Here is a 21,407-nt window from a genome sequence, read left to right as displayed (position 1 = left end):
TCAAGCTTATGATTCTCTTTTATACTTTTACAAAAGCGTTAGGTCAGAGGTTTGATATTTTTAGTTCCCATTGACCCAGATTTGTTTTTCTCCAAAAATCATTGTTGCCCATCAAAAGGAGTTCCTTCCTCAGTGATTCTTTTTATCTACTTTTTCTCATGTGTCCTTAAATGTCTGGGCTGCATACCACATTCCTCAGTTTAATTCTTATCTTTCTAAGTCCTATTTGCCCCTACTATCCTAAGCTCACTATTTCTTAGAAAGGGCTTCTAGCTGATAATATCTCTAACGTCCCTCATTTCTATAAGCTATAGTAGAATATTGTAACATTACAGCAATCCTTAAATCTTTAGCTTCTATTTTAATTATTCCTAAGCCCTAAATTCAGCAAACTCCTTTGCCATAAACACTCTTCTCACAAATGGGCTTCAGATAGCAATCCCTCCCGTGGCCTCAAGCTGTGGCCTGTGTGCTCACCCTGAAATACTTTTTTGTAAAAGTTCTTGAACAAATGTCAGTGATTAACTTTATGAGTTATTCTTTGAGCACAGCTGCAGAAGGCTTTATGCCTTCTCATGCTCCTCTCAAAAACAATAAGCACCTTAATATTCTCTACCGTCAACTCAGCTGAGGAAAGGAAAAAACAAGTCAGAATCACAAAGCCTAACTTCATTCCAGGTCTGGGTCTGTGCCTATGGAACAAAGGGAGGGGATTTAGGGCCGTGCCTCTATTTTGTCAGTAATGCCTAACGCGGCTCCTAACAACTATGCCCTAACTGAGTGTCAGGAGGATCACATCTGCTAGAGATCTAATTAAACACTGAATTCCTGATATGGCACCATCGTTTGAGTAGATCAGCTGGATACTTGGCACCTACTTTCTAACTGGACCTCTTTCACAGTGGCTATTTATCCTGATAGGAATAGTCACATATACTGGGAATGATTTTATTTTATTATCTGCATGAACTCAGCAAAAAGGTTACATACCATTAACCTGACATTTTAGCAATTTTAGCTGTTCATAAGACTGGGATATATAAAAGTGATATGAGCCACTGGTTTTCCAATCCCATTAATTGAGTATATTATCCATTTCCCTTTTAGTGTTATTTGACCCTATATCAAATATTAGCTGATGTTATATTTGACACTTGTTTAAACTCTCAATTCTGTTCCATTGGTGTATGTGCATAATTTATGCCAGTGTCATACTGTTCTAATTATTATTGCATTGTGACATAATTTGAAGAAGAAGTATAGTGCCTCCAGCTTTGTTCTTCTTTCTCAGAATTGCTTCAACAATTCAGGGTGTTCTGTGGCCTATACAAATATTCAGATTTTTTTCTATTTGTTTAACCATGCTTTGTAATTAGTATATTAATTGCATTGAAAAAAGTTACCTTTGATTAGCATGGACATTTTGACAATATTAATTCTACTCATCCATGAATATATATATACACACATATATATATATCATTGTAACTTTTTATGTTTCTTCTATTTATTTCAAAGAAAGTCTATAGTGTTCAGAACTTTCACTACCTTGTTAAATTTATTTCCAAGTACTTTATTGCTTTTGTTTTTATTTTGAATAGGGTTGTTTTCTTTCATCATTTTTAAGATGTTTTGCTGTTGGTGTATAGAAATGCAACTTATTTTTGTATGGTGATTTTTACCCTAAAAATACTCTGAATCCATTAATTGCTTCTAACAGTTTTTGGTGGAATCTTTGAATTTCTTATATATAAGATCATATCATCTGAAAAGGAAGAAAATTGTATTTCTTCCTTTCCAATTTGGATATCTTTTATTTCTTTCCCTTGCCTGATTGTTCTGGCTAGGACATCTATTATTCTATTGAGTAGCACACATGCATTGTTCCTGATGGAATTTTAGAGGAAAACTTCCAGCCTTCCTTCATTTTGTATGATGCTAGCTATAGGCTTGTGATGCTCAGTCACTTCAGTTGTGTATGATTCTTTGCAACCCCATGGACTATAGCTCCCCAGGTACCTCTCTCCATGGGTATTTTTTCAAGCAAGGATGCTGGAGTGGGTTCTATGCCCTCCTCCAGGGGATCTTCCCAAAAACCTAGGGATCAAAACTGCATCTCTGTGTTTCCTGCACTGCAGAGGGAGTCTACCACTGAGCTGTAAGAGAAGCCCAGGTTGGTCATAGATGGACTTTATTATGTAAATCATGTTGTTTTTATATCCAGTTTGTTAAGCATTTTTATCATGAAGAGTTGTTCTGTTTTCCAAATTTGTTCACATATATTAAGACGAACCTTTAGTTTTGTTTTTCATTCTCTTAATGACGAGTACCACATTATTGATTTATGTATGTTGACCCATCCTTGAAACCCATAGACAAATTCTATTTGATCGTGGAGTATGATCCAATTTTTGTGCTGTTGAATTTGATTTGCTAATTTTACATCTTCATTCATCAAAGATCCTGGTCTGTAATTTTGTACTCAGATTTTTTTTGTCTGACAATATGTTGACCTCTCTTTTATTTCTGAAGAACATCATTTTCACATAAAATTATTAGGGATAGTGCTTCTTCTTTAAGAACTTTGAATATATGAACCAACTCTGTTTTGGCCTGGACTTTCTTCTAAAAAAGTCAGTAATATCCCTGTGCACGCATGCTATATAACTTCAGTCATGTCCGAATCTGTATGACCCTATGGACCATAGCCCTCAAGACTCCTCTGTCCATGTGATTCTCCAGGAAAGTATACTGGAAAGAGTTGTTATGCCCTCCCTCAGGGGATCTTTCTGACCTAGGGATCAAACCCATGTCTCTTAAGTCTTCTACACTGACAGGAGTGTTCTTTGCCACTGGTGCCACCTGGGAAGCCTGAATATCCCTATAGGGTTTCCTTTGTGTGAAAAGAGGTGTTTTATTTCTTCACAGTTCTTTCATAATTTTATCTTTGGATAATTACTGAATTATATTTTCATTATTAGCCAATTATTTTGAAGATGATACTATTATCATCACATACTTTTACTGATTATTCACTTGAAGAAAGTTAACTTTTTAAGCAAAAAAGTTATAGATGAAGTTATTGCCCTAAATATCACTGAATCCATTTTTACACTAGATCATGGCTTCCACGTGTAAAAATCCAAGCGCCTCCCCTCCAAAAAAAAAGGAATTCTACATTATAAGAAATACCTTCAAACAGAAAGTAAAGGAAATAGAAGCAGATACCCTTCGAATGAAGGATAAAATTATCAAGATATCTTTATGACATACCTTTTCCACTGTGAGATATCTTTTCACAACATAATGTGAATCAGACCTAAAATCTGAACTTTAATTCATATTTACAGCTATAGTAGAAAGATATGTTTATCTCTTTTTCATAAAGATATATGTCATTTAGTGAAAAGAGCACTTTATTTAACATCAAAATATTTATTTGAAAGTGTCTCTGCCTTAACACCTCTTAAAGTGGGCATTATTCTTTCCTTATGGCAGTAAGTGATGTTCTCTTTTCTATGTGGAATATCTAGTATAATTATCACTAAAAGAAATACTAGAGATATTTATACAATTTTGATCAAATGAACATTTAAATAAAGCCAGAGAAAAAGATCCCAAACATCCAGTCTTAATTAAATATGCATACCTGATGATGAATTTTCTTAACATTATTTAAAAGTTATTATGGGTTTATGTTTAACTTTAAGCCCTTTCTTTTGATATTCTCTGAAAGAAACTTACAAACTCTTCTTCTGAGTTTTTTTCTCTTATTTTTTATTAACTGTAATCAACACTTTTCCAATCAATAACACCTACATTTCATTTTAGTCTTTATTGCAAAGTACACAATTCAAAGTTCAGCCCAACCTACTATAAACATTGGGAGAATTAAGGAAGAGATCTTTGAATTGTGAGTTTCACACACTTGGCTTAAGCCCAAATTTAGTTTGAGCAAGAGTTAGTCACGAAGACTGTGAAAGACTTCTGTGTCCTTTTCATGCTGATTCTATGTCTCTTTGACCCTGGAGAGTTTCCCTCCTAGCTCAGTGGGTAAAGAATCCACCTGCAATGCAGGAGACCCTGGTTCAATTCCTGGGTTAGGAAGATTTGCTGGAGCAGGGAAAAGCTATGCACTCCAGTATTCTTGGGCTTCCTTTGTGGCTCAGCTCATAAAGAATCTGCTTGCAATGCGGGAGGCCTGGGTTTTATCTCTGAGTTGGGAAGATCCCCTGGAGAAGGGAAAGGCTACCCACTGTAGTATTCTGGCTTGGAGAATTCCATGGACTGTATATTCCATGGGGTTGCAAAGAATCAGACACGACTGAGCGACTTTCACTTTTCACTTTGACCCTGGAAGGATGAGGAAAGTACTGGAAGGCCTGAGAATTTTAGTTGATTGGATTAAAAGTTATTCTGGAAGAACTCCACCTTCCTAGACACGAGATACCCTTTCTTGTACCTTCACCAAGCCTTCTGATGGATCATACCAAGATTCCTTTTAATGTAGAGATTATCCAATGGCCAGTAAGTAAACAAACTCTCATGGAAAGGCTCAATACTGATCTCTATACAGTTTCTTTTGAACTGCCCAAACTGTCACTGTGGGACTTGAAAAAAATGCAAGTAAACCGGAAAAAACTAATGAATACTTTATTAGCAAAAGCCAAAAGAGTATGTGATAGTGCTATCACAAATAGGATAAGTTTGATATCTGTATTGCTGATCCTTTAAATTTTTGTGGAGAGTTGGTGGCTGAGCTCCTCAACATTCCCTTTATATAAATCTTTTCGGGAAAGAAAAAAAAAATCTTTTTGGGTTTCCTTTGGGAATATCATTGTGCAATTGTGTCCTGGACTTCTATGCCATTTTCATATGTTCCTGTCAGTGCATCAAGACTGACAGACGACATAACTTTTGTACAGAGACTGGCTAATTATTTATTGTATACAATGAGTGATATGACTTACTCATATTATGTATTTCTACAATGGAATGAGTATTACAGCAAAGTTTTAGGCAAAAGAAATTTACGTGTAAGAATGATTCTTATTTCATACGTATAGTGTAAATCTTTATCTGATTGTATGAAAATTTAGAAAAGATTTTTAAGTGAAATCTCACATGGTCCTGTTGCTAAATTGTTTTGAGTGAAGAAAATATTTTTTCTTTTTTTTTTCTTTTTTAACTTTCTTTTTATTCTTTTTTTCTTTTTCTTTTTTCTTTTTCTTTTTGTGTTTGTTTTATATGATTGAGTACTGAACGCATATCAGAGAAGGAATATTCTCTGTATTTATGAGTAAAACCTGCTTGATGCTGCTAAGTTAAAAAAAAAAAATCTGAAAAAACCCGAACCTTACAGTGTGCTTATTTTCTATAACCTTGGTTTACTTCTTTTTTGTTTACGTCTCCTTTTTTACAGCCTGCTTTCTTTCTGATTAATCTATTTCTCAGGCTTTTTTTGCATCCTATCTAGACTTGGTTGGCTGGTTGTAGGGCTTGACATGTGGTAAGCATGAAACTAAAAAATAAATATATCTTGTTTTCTTCTGTTCTTGTCTTAGAAAAGGGAAAAGAAAATTATGATTTTTCTGTAAAGGACTATGTTTATAAACTTTTAATCTAATTGCATTTTTCCTTATTCCTCCTGCTCCTGCTTAGTTGCTCGGTCATGTCTGACTCTTTGTGAACCCATGGACTGTAGCCTGCCAGGCTCCCCTGCCCATGGGATTCTCCAGGCAAGAATAATGGAGTGGGTTGCAATGCCCTCCTCCAGGGGATCTTACCAACCCAGGGATTGAACCCAGGCCTCCCACATTGTAGGCAGAGTCTTTACTGTCTGAGCCACCAGGGAAGCCCCTTTTTCTTGTTGGTGGTGTTCTATTCATAATTGCATTAGCAGTCCACTAGAGAGCTGTAACCCTGAGCACATTTTTTTTTTCCCTCTATTTTAGCACATCTGTTTACTCTTTTGTTTTTCCTTTTGCATAATTGATCTTTTTTTTTTGTGATACAATATCAAGAGATTTTATTTTTTTATTTTATTTTTTTTTCTATTTTTTTTTTTTAATTTTAAAGTCTTTACTTCTTACATGTGTTCCCAAACATGAAACCCCCTCCCACCTCCCTCCCCATATATATAATTGTGTTAGGAATGATTTTGCCTGAAATATCTTTGAGAAAGCAGTTCCCTGCTTATACTAAGTTTGATGTTTTAAAGATATATTTAACATAACACATTGCATTAGTTTCAGGTGTCAGTGAAAAATTAATCAATAGCCAGTATACAAAATAGGTTGAAAATCTTAATCAAGTCAAATTTAGGATTATAACCCAGAAGATAGTCTTTCAGAAAGCACTGAGGAAATTTCTCTGCCCATTAGAAGTCAGAAAAATATTTGTATAGGTTTTTGATATAAAGGGTTATACATCAGAGTAATATTGACAGATTCCATAGGCCAACAAGGCAAGTGGTGTGTCATTGTGACCCTTTACGTGATTAAGGAAGGAGTATTATCTTCCGAGGCGTTAACTTTCTGGCAGCAGGAAGAAGTTTTTTGTTTTGTTTTTTGGTGAGTAGGCATTTCTGAATCTTCTAAGGGGATTTAGTTAATGTATAATGCAGATAAATTGAAGGAGGGGATGGAGTATTATCACAAATGACAGAGGAAATTTTGTATTAAATTTTCCTTGTCCTGCCTTAAAATCATTTTCATTTATCACAGATGTATGATATAAAGATTTTATATGTGTCCTATTGTAAAATGAAGGCTTCCCAGCTGGCTCAGTGATAAAGACTTAGCCTGCAATGCAAAAGACATGGGTTCAGTCCCTGGGTTGGGAAAGTCCCCTAGAGAAGGAAATGACAACCCACTCCAGTATTCTTGCCTGGGAAATCCCATGGACAGAGGAGACTGACAGGCTACAGTCCAAGGGGTCACAAAAGAGTTGGACACAACTTAGTGGCTAAACAGCAACACTCACTTCAATGTGCTTGCCTGGAGAATCACATGGACAGGGGAGCCTGGCAGGCTATAGTCCATGGGTCGTACAGAGTTGGACTTGACTGAAGTGGCTTAGGATGCAAACAACAACACTGTGAAATGAACACCACAAGAACTCTAGTTAACACTTATCATTGCACAAAGTTACTTACAATCAACACATTTTTTGCCAATGAAAAGTAAGTTTATTCCTGTAGCATAAAAATCTTGGAAAACATTTTCTGCATCCCGCTGGTTGTGGAAGCATTTTTCCTGCAAAAAGTCATGGAGATGCTTGAAGAAGTGATAGTCAGTTGGCAAGAATGAATATGGCAAATGAGGCAAAACGTTGTAGCCCAATTGGTTCAACTTTTAAAGCATTGGTTATGCAACATGTGGTTAGGCACTGTTGTGAAGAAAAATTGGGCCCTTTCTGTTGACCAACGCTGGCTGCAAGTGTTGCAGTCTTCAGTGCCTCTCACTGATTTTCTGAGCATACTTCTCGGATATAATGGTTCCACCAAGATTCAGAAAGCTGTAGTGGATCAGTTGTGCAACAGACCACCAAACAAAGACCAGGGCTCATTTTTGGTGCAAGTTTGGCTTTGGAAACTGACTTGGAGCTTCTTCTCAGCCACTGAGGTGGTCATTGCTAGTTATTGTATAAAATTCACTTTTTGTTGCACATCACAATTTAATACAGAAATGGTTCTTTTTTGCTGCATAGAAGAAAAGAAGATGACATTTTAAAATGATGATTTTTTTTGACTTGCAGTCAGGTCATGAGGCACCCACTTATTGAGATTTTGAAGCAAAGTTAGTTGCAAGACGATCAGCTTCCTGGTCCTTTCTATTGGTCATTATCAACTTCTGAAGGTCAGTTACTGTGCTGCTCATCTTCAAGGCTCCAGCCTCCTTTGCAAAACTTCTTGAACCTCCTCTACACTGTACGTTCATTAGTAGTTCCTGGGCTAAATGCAGTGTTGATGTTGTGAGTTGTCAGCACTGCTTTATGAGCTATTTTGAACTCAAATAAGAAAATCACTAGAATTTGCTTTTTGTCTAACATTATTTCCATAGTCTAAAACATACATAAAATAAATAGCAAGTAATAATTCATTAGCACAAAATAAAGCAAGAAATACATATTAAAATGATGTATATCATAACCACATTTAAGGATGTATTCCAATATCAAATTTCAAAGGTAAACAATGCAAGACTGAAATTATTTTTCCACCAACCTAATATCTCACTGTGGTTTTAATTTGCATTTCCCTGAATAGCAATGATGAGCATCTTTTTATGTACTTGTTAGCCACTTGAATATCTTCTTTGGAAAAAAATTCTATATTCAGATTCTTTGCTAATTTTATAAAATTGACTTTTGGTACTGAATTGTATTTGAGTTCTTTAGACATTTTGAATCATAACCCTGAATCTGATATATGGTTTACAAGTATTATCTCTCATCTATGAGTTGCCTTCTCAGTTTGCAGATCATTTCTTTTTCTATGCATAGTCTTTTTTGTCTGAATTAGTCCCACCTGTTTATTTTTAATTTTATTATTTATGCTTATGGTGTTAATTTAAAAAAAAATCATTGCCAGGATCTGTATTAAGAAAATTTCTACCATATTTTCTTCTAGGAAATTTATGGTTTCAGGTCATACATCAAAGTCTTTAATCCATTCCTAGTTAATTTTTGTAGTGGAATAAGATTGGGGTCTGTTTTTATTCTTTTGGATGAGAATATTCATTTCTTCAGGAAGAATTATTTAGAAGACTATCTTTTCCCATTGAGTATTTTTGGCTCCATTGTGAAATATTAGTTGACCATATATATATACATGAGTTTATTTCTGGGATTCTGATTGTGTTCTGTTGGTTCATGTGTCTGTTTTTATACCTGTACCATATGACCTTGATTAGTATAGTTTTATACCATTACTTGAAACAAGAAAGTGTGATGCCTGTGGGTTATCCTTTTTTTCTCAGGATTGCTTAGTCTATTGGGGTCTTTTTCAATTTCATATGAATTTCAACATTGTTTTATTTATTGATATTTTTGACAAAAGTATCTCTAATAATGTATCATTACTAAAAAACAACAACAACCTATTTCTCAAAAATTAAACTATCAGCACCTGATAGTTGCAACATCTTATTTTATAGCCATTTTCCTTTCCCATTTTTTTTGAGTATCTGTTCTAAATTTCCTGTAAGGAATTATTTCTTCAAAGACTCACAAACAACATGAAAGCTTTTAACGAAGTATGCTGTCAAGAAATATGAAATAAGTTCAAAAGGCATATGACCTAATCAAGGTTGACTTGTTGCATTGAGACAGTTTCCTGAAATTTTGTGACAGAAATAGGTGTTGTTTCTCTAGTCTTTACCCTAAAAAATGTAGGGGAAAACTGCTGCATATATTGCTCACTCATGTTTAGAGTCCACGATACAAGAGGCAAAACTGAAAACAGATAACTTAAAATCTTATCCTAGTGACATTTTCTGAGTCATGGACCAACCAGTGACTGACCTATACCTGGATCTAAGTTGTTTACTTCTGGTTCCAGCAGTTTGGTACTCAGTTTTGGAACCTCTTTTATAGTGAAGCATTAATAATGAGATAAGATTCTGATTCTTATCTATTCTAATGAGATAAGATTCTGATTCTTATCTATTCTCTTTCCTAGCTCTTTCTATTCTCCCCTAAAATATTCTTTGAGAAATATATCATTAATGTGAGAAAGAAGAATACAGTCTTGTAAAATAGAAGAAAAACATTTATTTTACTCTCTTAAATTAAAAAATACTATTAGATATAGATTGTCATTCAGGATCAGTTTAGAATCTTCATTATATAATGTATTCCAAGTATATCTTTAAAATTTAAAGATATAAATTTTAATTTGTGTACTTATTAAAATATGTACCAATATGTTCTAATAATTGAGGAAGAAACAAGTAGGATAACATCTGGTTCAAAAAATATTTTGAGGAACTATAAACACCTTGGGGAAAAAAGAGTGAAAGATAATATTATTAGGGTATACACAAAAATAGTTGATGTCTAATAGGGCAATAAATCATAATCTAAGGGATGATTTTTTTTTTACCAGACAGAAATATACAAGTTAACATTTAACTTCACAGTGTCTAAACACAAAAATCTGCATGAAATCAACAATAAATACAAAATAAAACATAGGTGCACTTTTCTATAAATGTAAAATATCTTTCAATCATTCATTCTTCAACAAATGCCCTAGCATAGTCTCAAAAGTGGTATGTACTTTTGGAAATGGGGAAATACATTTCCAAATTTGAAATATTTTTCTCACAATTTCTTTATCCAGATCAATTATATCAATAATTGATATAGTTTTTAGTTTTCCTACTATATTGTCTTCATTTCAATAAGATGTTTGAAGCACAGTGGATTACTAAGGAGAATCCCAGGGACAGAGGAGCCTGCTGGGCTGCCGTCTATGGGGTCGCACAGAGTCTGACACGACTGATGCGACTTAGCAGTAGCAGCAGCAGAGATTTAACAACAACAACCAAAAAGTATCCTAACATGAAATAAAGCAAATCAATGACATGATCCCACAATTCTACTCATAGGTCTATAACCAAGAAAAATGAACCCATTTTCCCACACAAAACACATACATGAATGCTCATAGCTGCCTTATTCTTAGTAGCCAAATAAGAAAACAACCCAAATCTTTATCAACTGATGAGTGGATGAAAAAAAAATGTACAATATCCTTGCAAAAATAGTATTCAGGAACAAAAAGTAATGAAATATTGATACATTTGGCCACACTATGAACCTTGAAAATGTTGTGCTAAGTGAAAGTGGCACAAAAGATCACATAGTGTATGCTTTCATTTATATTAAGTGAAAGAAGGGTTTTCTGAAATAGGAAAAGAGAGAGAGAAAGTAGAATAGTGGTTGTCAGGGGCTGAGAAGAGGAAGAAATGGGGAATGGCCATCAATGGATACAGGATTTCTTTGGGGAGTAATGAAATTTTCTAAAATGTAACGATGGTGATGGTTTCACGGTGTTATAAATATACCAAAAGCTATATAGATGTTTAGATAAAAGGAATAATTACATGATATTTCAATTCTATCCTAATAAAACCTTCATAGGCTTAAGGGCATGGGAATAAATCATTTCACAAAGAGAATAAATTATACCCTTGGCTGACACCAATAAGGCTCCAAAATGCAATATATACTGAGTCTGAAATTGGGTTTTGATTTTTGACGTTACCAGAATCAAACCACTAAACTACAGAGTTTTGCTTGTGATCTCTTATGTACATAGATTTTCTTGACAGATCAAAATCCTCACATTTTCTAATTAAAACTTTAGCACACTTGGAACACCAAGGAAAATATTCAAAAAGCCTTATGGTGAGAAACCAGAGAGCTACGGTTTCCTCCTCTCAGTGATACAGAATGCATATTTCAAAAAGGCACCAACTCTGAGTAAGGTTCCTTACACCACAGTAGTTATACAGAATTCAGAAATGAAGCTCAGGCTGCAAACTAAGGAAAGTGATTTAATTCAGAGTCACTTACTTGCATTCTTATTCTGTAAATATTCACTTGCTTTCCACTTTGTTTGGAAGTGAACTCTTTTGTACTGTTAGCAAATATGTCAAAAGAGCAAATATTTAGCTGCCAGATTATGATGCAATGCTCTATTTTCACAAAAGGGGACAAAGCCTTAGGAAACAGAAACTTTCATTTTGTATAAAATGAAAGAATCACTTTAAAATTTTTATTGTAAGATTTCCTCTCTGGATAGCATGTAATTAGTTGTGGCAGCACACTCCCAAACACCAGGAAAGAAAGAAAAAAAAAAATGAGTCAATTACAAAAGTCATTATTAAAGATATCAAAGCAACTTATGTAGCTCAATTCCAGAAAAATAAACTACCCAATCAAAAAATGGGCCAAAGAACTAAATAGACATTTCTCCAAAGAAGACGTACGGATGGCTAACAAACACATGAAAAGATGCTCAACATCACTCATTATCAGAGAAATGCAAATCAAAACCACAATGAGGTACCACTTCACACCAGTCAGAATGGCTGCGATCCAAAAATCTGCAAGCAATAAATGCTGGAGAGGGTGTGGAGAAAAGGGAACCCTCCTACACTGTTGGTGGGAATGCAAACTAGTCCAGCCACTATGGAGAACAGTGTGGAGATTCCTTAAAAAAAATTGCAAATAGAACTCCCTTATGACCCAGCAATCCCACTGCTGGGCATACACACCGAGGAAACCAGAATTGAAAGAGACACATGTACCCCAATGTTCATCGCAGCACTGTTTATAATAGCCAAGACATGGAAACAACCTAGATGTCCATCAGCAGATGAATGGATAAGAAAGCTGTGGTACATGTACACAATGGAGCATTACTCAGCCATTAAAAAGAATTCATTTGAATCAGTTCTGATGAGATGGATGAAACTGGAGCCGATTATACAGAGTGAAGTAAGCCAGAAAGAAAAACACCAATACAGTATACTAACACATATATATGGAATTTAGAAAGACGGCAATGACGACCCTGTATGCAAGACAGGAAAAAAGACACAGCTGTGTATAACGGACTTTTGGACTCAGAGGGAGAGGGAGAGGGTGGGATGATTTTGGAGAACGGCATTCTATCATGTATACTATCATGTAAGAATTGAATCGCCAGTCTATGCAGGATACAGCATGCTTGGGGCTGGTGCATGGGGATGACCCACAGAGATGTTATGGGAAGGGAGGTGGGAGGGGGGTTCATGTTTGGGAACACATGTAAGAATTAAAGATTTTAAAATTAAAAAAATAAAAAATAAAAAAAAAAAAGATATCAAGGGCTTTTGAAGTGAGGAGGATGAGATAAAATGGAATTCCAGAAGAGAAGGAGACTCTATCATAGAGGGCTGAGGATCACTGGCTGAGTTTCTTATTCATTGCTAGAAGCAAGTGCTGATTCTGAGCATGGAGTGGGGCTCGGGTTTAGCTCAAACAGAGAGAAAGCAGTAGGCTTTTGGTTTGTTCCATCCTTAAATCAGCGTTTGTTTCTTCATAATCTCAGTGTTGTGTACTCTTGGTGGGAGAAGAACTATTGATTTTTCATGGGTTGCCTAAGACTAATATAGGTTCTTTCAATACATGTATCAGATTGTTTTCCCTTTATCATCTTTCATTTTTGTTCAGGAAAACCTACCACATTATGTGAGATTATGGGAAAAAGCTGAAATGTTGATCTGAACAGAATTTTGAATTTCCATACCCTTACTTAACCTAACATTGAATTTGTTGGAGGACTGCAGTACAAGTCTGCAAAGCCCCTGCCTAAGGTAATTAACCATGCTTCTTTTTACTTCTCTGAGTACTTACTTCCTGGAATGATTTCCAGTTTATTATTTTAGTATTTAACACTCAAACTGAAAACCTGGGCACAGGAATTAATGGGAATTATCCACCTTAGATTGTTATGCTACCAGAAGTATTTAATTCATTATTGTGGTAATCATTTGTGATGCTCAACAAATATGCCAGATATTTGACAACAATAATGCCCCTAGTCCTTGAGTTTAGTACAATTGTGCAAAACTCTCTGACCAATGAAAATGAGCTGAAGTGGCATGTATCACTTCCAGGTCCAACACATAATTGTTAGGTCCAGATACTGCAGGGGCTTCCCAGGTGGCTCAGTGGTAAAGAATCTGCCAACAATGCAGGAGCTACAGGAGACTTGGGTTCGATTCCTGGGTTGGGAAGATCTCCTGGAGGAGGGTATGGCAACCCACTCCAGTTGTTCTTGCGTGGAGAATCCCATGGCAGGCTACAGTCCATAGTGTCGCAAAGTCCAATGTTCTTGCCTGGAGAATCCCATGGCAGGCTACAGTCCATAGGGTCGCAAAGAATCAGACATGACTGAAGCGACTTAGCTCGCTAGATACTCCAGAGATCTCTTATCCTTTGTGATGTCAACAGGATGTGTCCCAATGTTGCTACTCTGTCGACTTGTTATTGTTCAGTTGCTAAGTCCTGTCAATCTCTTTGCAACCCTGTGGAATGTACCATGCCAAGCTCCTCAAACTATTTCCCAGGGTATTCTCGAATTGCTGTCCATTGAGTTGATGATGCTATTTACAAACGCATCCTCTTCCAGCCCCTGCTCCTTCGATCTTTCCAAGCATCAGGCTCTTTTCCAGTGAATCAGTTCTTTCCATCAGGTGGCCAAAGTATTGGAGCTTCAGCTTCAGCATCACTCCTTCCAATGAACTTTCAGGACTGATTACCTTTAGGATTGATTGTTTTGATGTCCTTGCAGTCCAAGAGACTCTCAAGTCTTCTCCAACATGACAGTCCAAAAGCATCAGTGCTTCAGTGCTCATTCTTATTTGAGGTTCCCTCATAGCTCAGTTGGTAAAGAATCTGCCTGCAATGCAGGAGACCCGGGTTTGATTCCTGGGTCAGGAAGTCCCATGGAGAAGGAAATTCTTGCCTGGAGAATCCCATGGACAGGCTACAGTCCATGGGGTCGCAAGAACTGGACATGACTTAGTGACTAAACTATCCTTCTTTATGGTCCAACTCTTATATTAATATATATCTAGTGGAAAACCCATAGCTTTGAGTATAAGGACCTTTGTCAGCAAAGTGATGTCTTTGGTTTTTAATACGCTATCTAGGTTTATCATAGTTTTCCTTCCAGTGAGCACACATCTTTTAATTTCTTGGCTGCAGTCACCATCCTCAGGGATTTTTGGAGCCCAAGAAAATAGTCTGTCACTGCTTCTATTTTTTCCCCCTTTTTATTTGCCATGAAGTGTTGGGACTGGATGCCATGATCTTAGTTGTTTGAATGTTGAGTTTCAAACTACCTTTTCCAGTCTGCTTGGTCACCCTCATCAAGAGGCTCTTTAGTTCATCTTCACTTTCTTTCAGTAGAGTGGCTCCTATTGTTGTTCAGTCACTAAGTCGTGTTTGATTCTTTGCAACCCCATAGACTGCAGCATGCCCAGCTCCTCTGTCCTCCACTATCTCCCAGAGTTTCCTCAGATTCATGTCCATTGAGTCAGTAATGCTATTTAACCAACTCATTCTTTGCTTCCCTTTCTCCTTTAGTTTCCAATCTTTCCCAGCATCAGAGTCTTTTCCAGTAAGTTGGCTCTACCCATCTGGTGCTAAAGTATCAGGGCTTCATCTTCATATCTGAGATTGTTGGTATTTCTCCCAACAATCTTGATTCTGGTTTGTTATTCATTCAGGCTGGCATTTCACATAATGTACTCGGTATAGAAATTAAATAGACAGGTGACAATAAGCAGCCTTGTCATGCTCCTTTCCCAATTTGGAACCAGTCAGTTCCATAACTGTTTCTAACTGTTGCTTCTTGACCCTCATACAGGTTTCTCAGGAGACAGATAAGGTGGTCTGTTATTCCCATTTCTTTAAGAATTTTCCACATTTTGTTGTCATCCACACAGTTAAAGGTTTTAACATAGTCAATGAAGCAGGAGTAGAAGTTTTCAGGAACTCCCTGGCTGTCTCTAGGATCCAAGGAATGTTGGCAATTTGATCTCTCGTTTCTCTGCCTCTTCAAAAGCCAACTGGTACATCTGGAGGTTCTCAGTTCACTTATTGCTGAAGCCTAGCTTGAAGGACTTTGAGCATAACCTTGCTAGCATGAATGAATACAATTGTAAGCTCTGTAGTAATTATATGGCTACTTTGTTTCTAACTGTGTTTGTGGTAGCTCACACAAAGAGAAAAGTATAAATAATGTAGACTCAATTGAAACATAGACAACAGAAAAACTGTAAATACCTCAAAAGTATGCCATTATACTGACTGTGACTAAACTGAAAAATGAAAGAAAGATAATCTTATTAACATCCAAAGTCTAACAAAGTGCAGCACCAGAACTATTTAACTTAAAGCAGAAATCAAAAGTTCTTCATTCAGAGCATTGTGGAGAGAGTGTCAGAATGGAATAATGTGTACTGAATATACTCATTGGCTTTACAAAAAACAAGCTTAACTTAGAAATTTGCCTCTGCCAATTACTGCTCTGTAGCCTTGGACAAATTACTCAACTTTTCTGAGATAGCTTTCTCATCTGCAAATATATACATATCTCTGAAGATTATAATATATCTAACTTAAATGATAGCATATTCAAAATCAGAGACATTACTTTCCAACAAAGGTCCGTCTAGTCAAGGTTATGGTTTTTCTAGTGGTCATGTATGGATGTGAGAGTTGGACTGTGAAGAAGGCTGAGCGCCGAAGAATTGATGCATTTGAAAGAGAAGACTCTTGAGAGTCCCTTGGACTGCAAGGAGATCCAACCAGTCCATTCTGAAAGTGATCAGCCCTGGGATTTCTTTGGAAGGAATGATGCTAAAGCTGAAGCTCCACTACTTTGGCCACCTCATGTGAAGAGTTGACTCATCAGAAAAGACTCTGATGCTGGGAGGAATTGGGAGCAGGAGGAGAAGGGGATGACAGAGGATGAGATGGCTGGATGGCATCACTGACTTGATGGACGCGAGTTTGAGTGAACTCCAGTAGTTGGTGATGGACAGGGAGGCCTGGTGTGCTGCGATTCACGGGGTCACAAAGAGTCAGACACGACTGAATGACTGAGCTGAACTGAATTTTCCTAAAAACCAATGATTTCAGGTCATATTTTATACTCCTAAATGGTTATTCTAATAATTCAGACACATTGTGAAAAGTGTGTGACTCATTCTTATAACATAAACTTTGATATTTCATGGGCTAGTTTCTAGGAGTTACAAGAGTTTGTGCACAACTCTGGAAAAGATGGAGTCATGATGTTTACTCTGGGTGGTCCAAAACCTCACAGAAAAAAGTCTAATATGATTGCATCAACCCTTGCCCAGACTCCACAAAAGGTCAGATAATCTTATTTTCTGAGGGGCGGTTATTTTAACATCCATGAAGCTCTCCTTAAAACTGAGCTTAAAATGTAGGAAAAGTTTTTTGCATTGTCCCTGGTGGCTCAGGTGGTAAAGAATCTGCCTACAAAGTGGGATACCTGGATTCGATCCCTGGGGGAGGGCATGACAACCTACTCAGGTATTCTTGCCTGGAGAATTCCCATGAACAGAGGAGCCTTGTGGGCTATAGTCCATGAGGTCACAAAGAGTCAGAAACCACTGAAAGACTAAGCACATACATACAATGTCAATTTAACTAAACTATAAAAAAAAAAAAAGTATTAAATGTTAAAACAGGATATTTAATTTGTATCCTAATTTAAACTTGGCATTACAAATAAGAAGCATATTGCAGAGGTTTCTTTAAATAATGAATGAAACTTATCATTCACTACTGTTAATCAGTAAGCTTTGTGCCTAGGTTTTAAGGCTTCTGTGTAATTTAACATTGTTTTGTTGTTCCTATTTGTTTTTTCAAATGTGAGACCTATACACAAGTTACAACTGTCATCATGGATAATTAAGGAATAGATATTTTAAAATATAATTTTGGCTCACAGAATACCTTGGGACTGTATTCCCCCTTTTTTTTTTTAATTTTAATTTTAAAATCTTTAATTCTTACATGTGTAACAAGTAGAGCTATTTAGGCATATTCTAATAGTCTAAATTGTCAGTTTCAGGCTCAAACAGGGCCTGGTTCAAATTCATTAATTAAAAGGGAATACATGTGTTCCCAAACACATGTATTAATGAATTTGAACCAGGCCCTGTTTGAGCCTGAAACTGACAATTTAGACTATTAGAATATGCCTAAATAGCTCTACTTGTATATAAACAATTGAAAACTTTAATTATACAGTAAAGAGTTCTGCAGTTCACTCTACAATGTTCTGACAAATTAAAAGTCTTATTGATACCTTTTTATGTTATAACTAAGTGATGTTCTTAAACAACTGGAGACCTATTTTCCCTTACCCTTACTTAAAATAAAGAATTACATGTAATTTTAAGCTATGAATGCTCATAATAATTATTCTATTCATAATTTAACTGAATTCAGTTAAAAGAATTCTGTTCAGTTCAGTCGCTCAGTCATGTCTGACTCTTTGTGACCCCATGAATCGCAGCACACCAGGCCTCCCTGTCCATCACCAACTCCCGGAGTTCACTCAGACTCACGTCCATCGAGTCAGTGATGCCATCCAGCCATCTCATCTTCTGTCGTCCCCTTCTCCTCCTGCTCCCAATCCCTCCCAGCATCAGAGTCTTTTCCAATGAGTCAACTCTTTGCATGAGGTGGCCAAAGTACTGGAGTTTCAGCTTCAACATCAGTCCTTCCAAAGAAATCCCAGGGCTGATCTCTTTCAGGATGGACTGGTTGGATCTCCTTGCAGTCCAAGGGACTCTCAAGAGTCTTCTCCAACACCACAGTTCAAAAGCATCAGTTCTTCGGCGCTCAACCTTCTTCACAGTCCAACTCTCACATCCATACATGACCACAGGAGAAACCATAGCCTTGACTAGATGGACCTTAGAGAATTAAGTACCACCAAACCAGGTGTACAAGAAATGTTAATGGGGCTTCTCTAAGTGAGAAAGAAAAGACCGCATCTAGAATCATGAAAATTACAAAAGGAAACATCTCATGGTGAAGAGAAATATACCATAGTGCTAGTAAATCAGTCAGCATAAAGCTAGAAGGAAAGTTAAAACACAAAAGTAGTACAATCATATATACTTCGATAAGTAGTTAAGGGATACAGAAAACAGTAAGATTTAAAATGCAATTTCAAAAACAGTAAGTGTGGTAGGGGAGTAAAAACGCAAGAATTTGAACTTAAAAGATCATGAACTTAAAATAATCATATCTTTTACATATATACGTATATTTTTGCCAAGCAGAGTGAGGGGAGTATACACAGTAACTATGTAATATTGTTATATATTGTAATTAGGTTTCCTGTTGTGATCATTTTGAAATATATAGAGAACCCAAATCACTATGTTGTCTACCAGAAACACTGCTGTGAAAGAAAGTGAAAGTGAAAGGCACTCAGTCGTGTTCAACTTTAGGCCAGAATACTAGAATGAGTAGCCTTTCCCTTTTCCAGGGGATCTTCTCAACCCAAGGAGTGAACGCAGGTCTCTTGCATTGCAGGCAAATTCTTTACCAGCTGAGCCACAGGTGAAGCCCAAGAATAATGGAGTGGGTAGCCTATCCCTTCTTAGGGTATCTTCCAATCTTCCAGACCCAGGAATCGAACCAGGGTCTCCTGCATTGCAGGCAGATTCTTTACCAACTGAGCTATCATACTTCAAAACAAGAATTAAACAAACTCAGAGAACAATAGATCAGATTTTTGGGGCTCAGAGGCAGAAGATTGGGGAAGGGCCAACTGGGAGAAGGTGTCTAAAAGGTTCAAACTCCCAAACCAAATAAATACCAAAGATGCAATATACATCATAAGTTTAATGAACACTGCTGTATGTTATACACAGAAATTGTTAGGAGAGTGAGTTCTCATCTCAAGGGGAAAAAAAAAAATATTTCTGCAAATTTGTACCTATATAACATGACAGATGTCGCTTCCCAGGTAGCTCAGCTAGTAAAGAATCTGCCTGCAATGTGGGAGACATAAGAGATGTGGATTCGATCCCTGGGTCAGAAAGATCCTCTGGAGAAGGGAATGGCTCCCCTCCAGTATTCTTGCCTGGAGAATCCCATGCACAGAGGAGCCTGGTGGGTTATAGTTCATAGCGTCACAAAGAGTTGGACACGACTCAGTGACTTAGCATGCATGTATGTCAGCAATAGATCAATACAACTAGAAGAGAAAAAAGGCTATTATAAAAATTGTACAACAAAATTAGACAAGCTAGAGGCTATGGATAAATACCTTGAAAAACTCACCTTACTTAAGCTTTTTGCTTATTTATAATAATTTATTTGTATAGCAACTATTGAATTGCTTTGATCATCCATCTACATAATAGTGTTAGATACCAGTATTATATTTATTATTACTAAATGTGTTTTTTCTATACTGGTAGAAATCAAACAAAATGGTTGCATCATAATTATGTAATTACATGTCTACCAACTCAAGAATCCTCAAATTAACTTTTGAAAAATTTGTCCAAATTTAAAGGTTTCTTTCAACTTACAGTTATTACAAAATATTGGCTATATTCCCTGTGTTGAACAAGAGATTTTTGAGTCTGTCTTTTACACAACAGTTTGTGCCTCCCCCTTCCCCCTACTCATATATCACTCCTACCCTCTATCTCGCTGACAATCACTAGCTCTCTGTATCTGTGAGTCTGAGTAAAAAGTCAATTATTTCAACAGATTTATGTCAAATTAAGAGATTAAATAAATAAGCAAAAGTCTCCCAAAAAGGACAAATCCTAGAGAGATAATGTAACTGGTAAATTCTATTAAACTATTAAAAAATTAAATAATTAAACTAATCCTTTTCAAATCTTCAAAAAAATTTAAGAGAAACATGTACTAAATAATTTCATGAGATCAGATTCACCCTGATACAAAAGCCTGATAAAGGTACAGATCTCCCTCTGGTACAGATTACCTTTTTATTCTTTATCTCCTAAATGAGAATTAATCTGATGATGACAGCCTAATGATTAAGATTTTTGCAAGCACTTGAAAATATGTCTACAAAGTCAATATTTAAAAACATTAATTGCTTACATAGGGCCTCAGTTTGCTTGTGTATTACTTGGAGTTATTGAACCAAGTTAATTCTAGGTTAGTTGGCTTCCTCTGATAGGATATGAAAAACCTAAAAATCTTCTAATAGTGCAAAGACATTTGTCTTAACAGGTTCTGTGGAGATACACAGGAAAGAAATCAGAAATATTAGGAGCCAATACCCAGCTGTATGAATGGTTTCTACAAAATGATCTTCTTGGTAAGACCAAAGAAAAGAATATTAAATAGAACTGAATGAGGGATAATGTGAACAATTACTCAATAACAAATAAATTCAACAAATTTGCATTCAAAATAAGCAAAAAAAATTTTTTGGTCTTGTTCACATTTCTTCTAGAGAAAAAAATATTCACGACACTTGCTAAGACTGTAAGGCACACTTTATTCAAGACCATTATGATAAATATAGTTACTACTACAGTAAGTCGAAGAGATTGGATTCAACTGAGTACAAAATGGAAAAGTGGTTAAAGTGCAGAGTGGGGAGTCACCAGATAGAAAATTCCTGAGAGGAAACATCAGAAATATGGGTTATTCAGTTTCTCAGTCGTGTCTGACTCTTTGTGACCACATGGACGGCAGCATGCCAGGCTTTCTTGACCATGATGTCTTTCATCATCTCTTGGAGTTTGCTCAAAGTTTACTCCCTTCCCTGGTGGCTTATATGGTAAAGAATCTGCCTG

At 36.3% G+C, this 21,407-nt stretch overlaps 1 pseudogene; it reads left to right on the top strand.

Moving 5' to 3' along the window:
* Positions 1–21,407, top strand: part of LOC138081845 (UDP-glucuronosyltransferase 2A1-like) — a 58,727-nt pseudogene that overhangs the window by 35,739 nt on the left and 1,581 nt on the right.

This window comes from Capricornis sumatraensis, chromosome 7 (genome assembly GCF_032405125.1).
Source record: "Capricornis sumatraensis isolate serow.1 chromosome 7, serow.2, whole genome shotgun sequence".
Lineage (NCBI taxonomy): Eukaryota > Metazoa > Chordata > Mammalia > Artiodactyla > Bovidae > Capricornis > Capricornis sumatraensis.
This window is presented reverse-complemented; position numbering and strand designations above follow the sequence as displayed.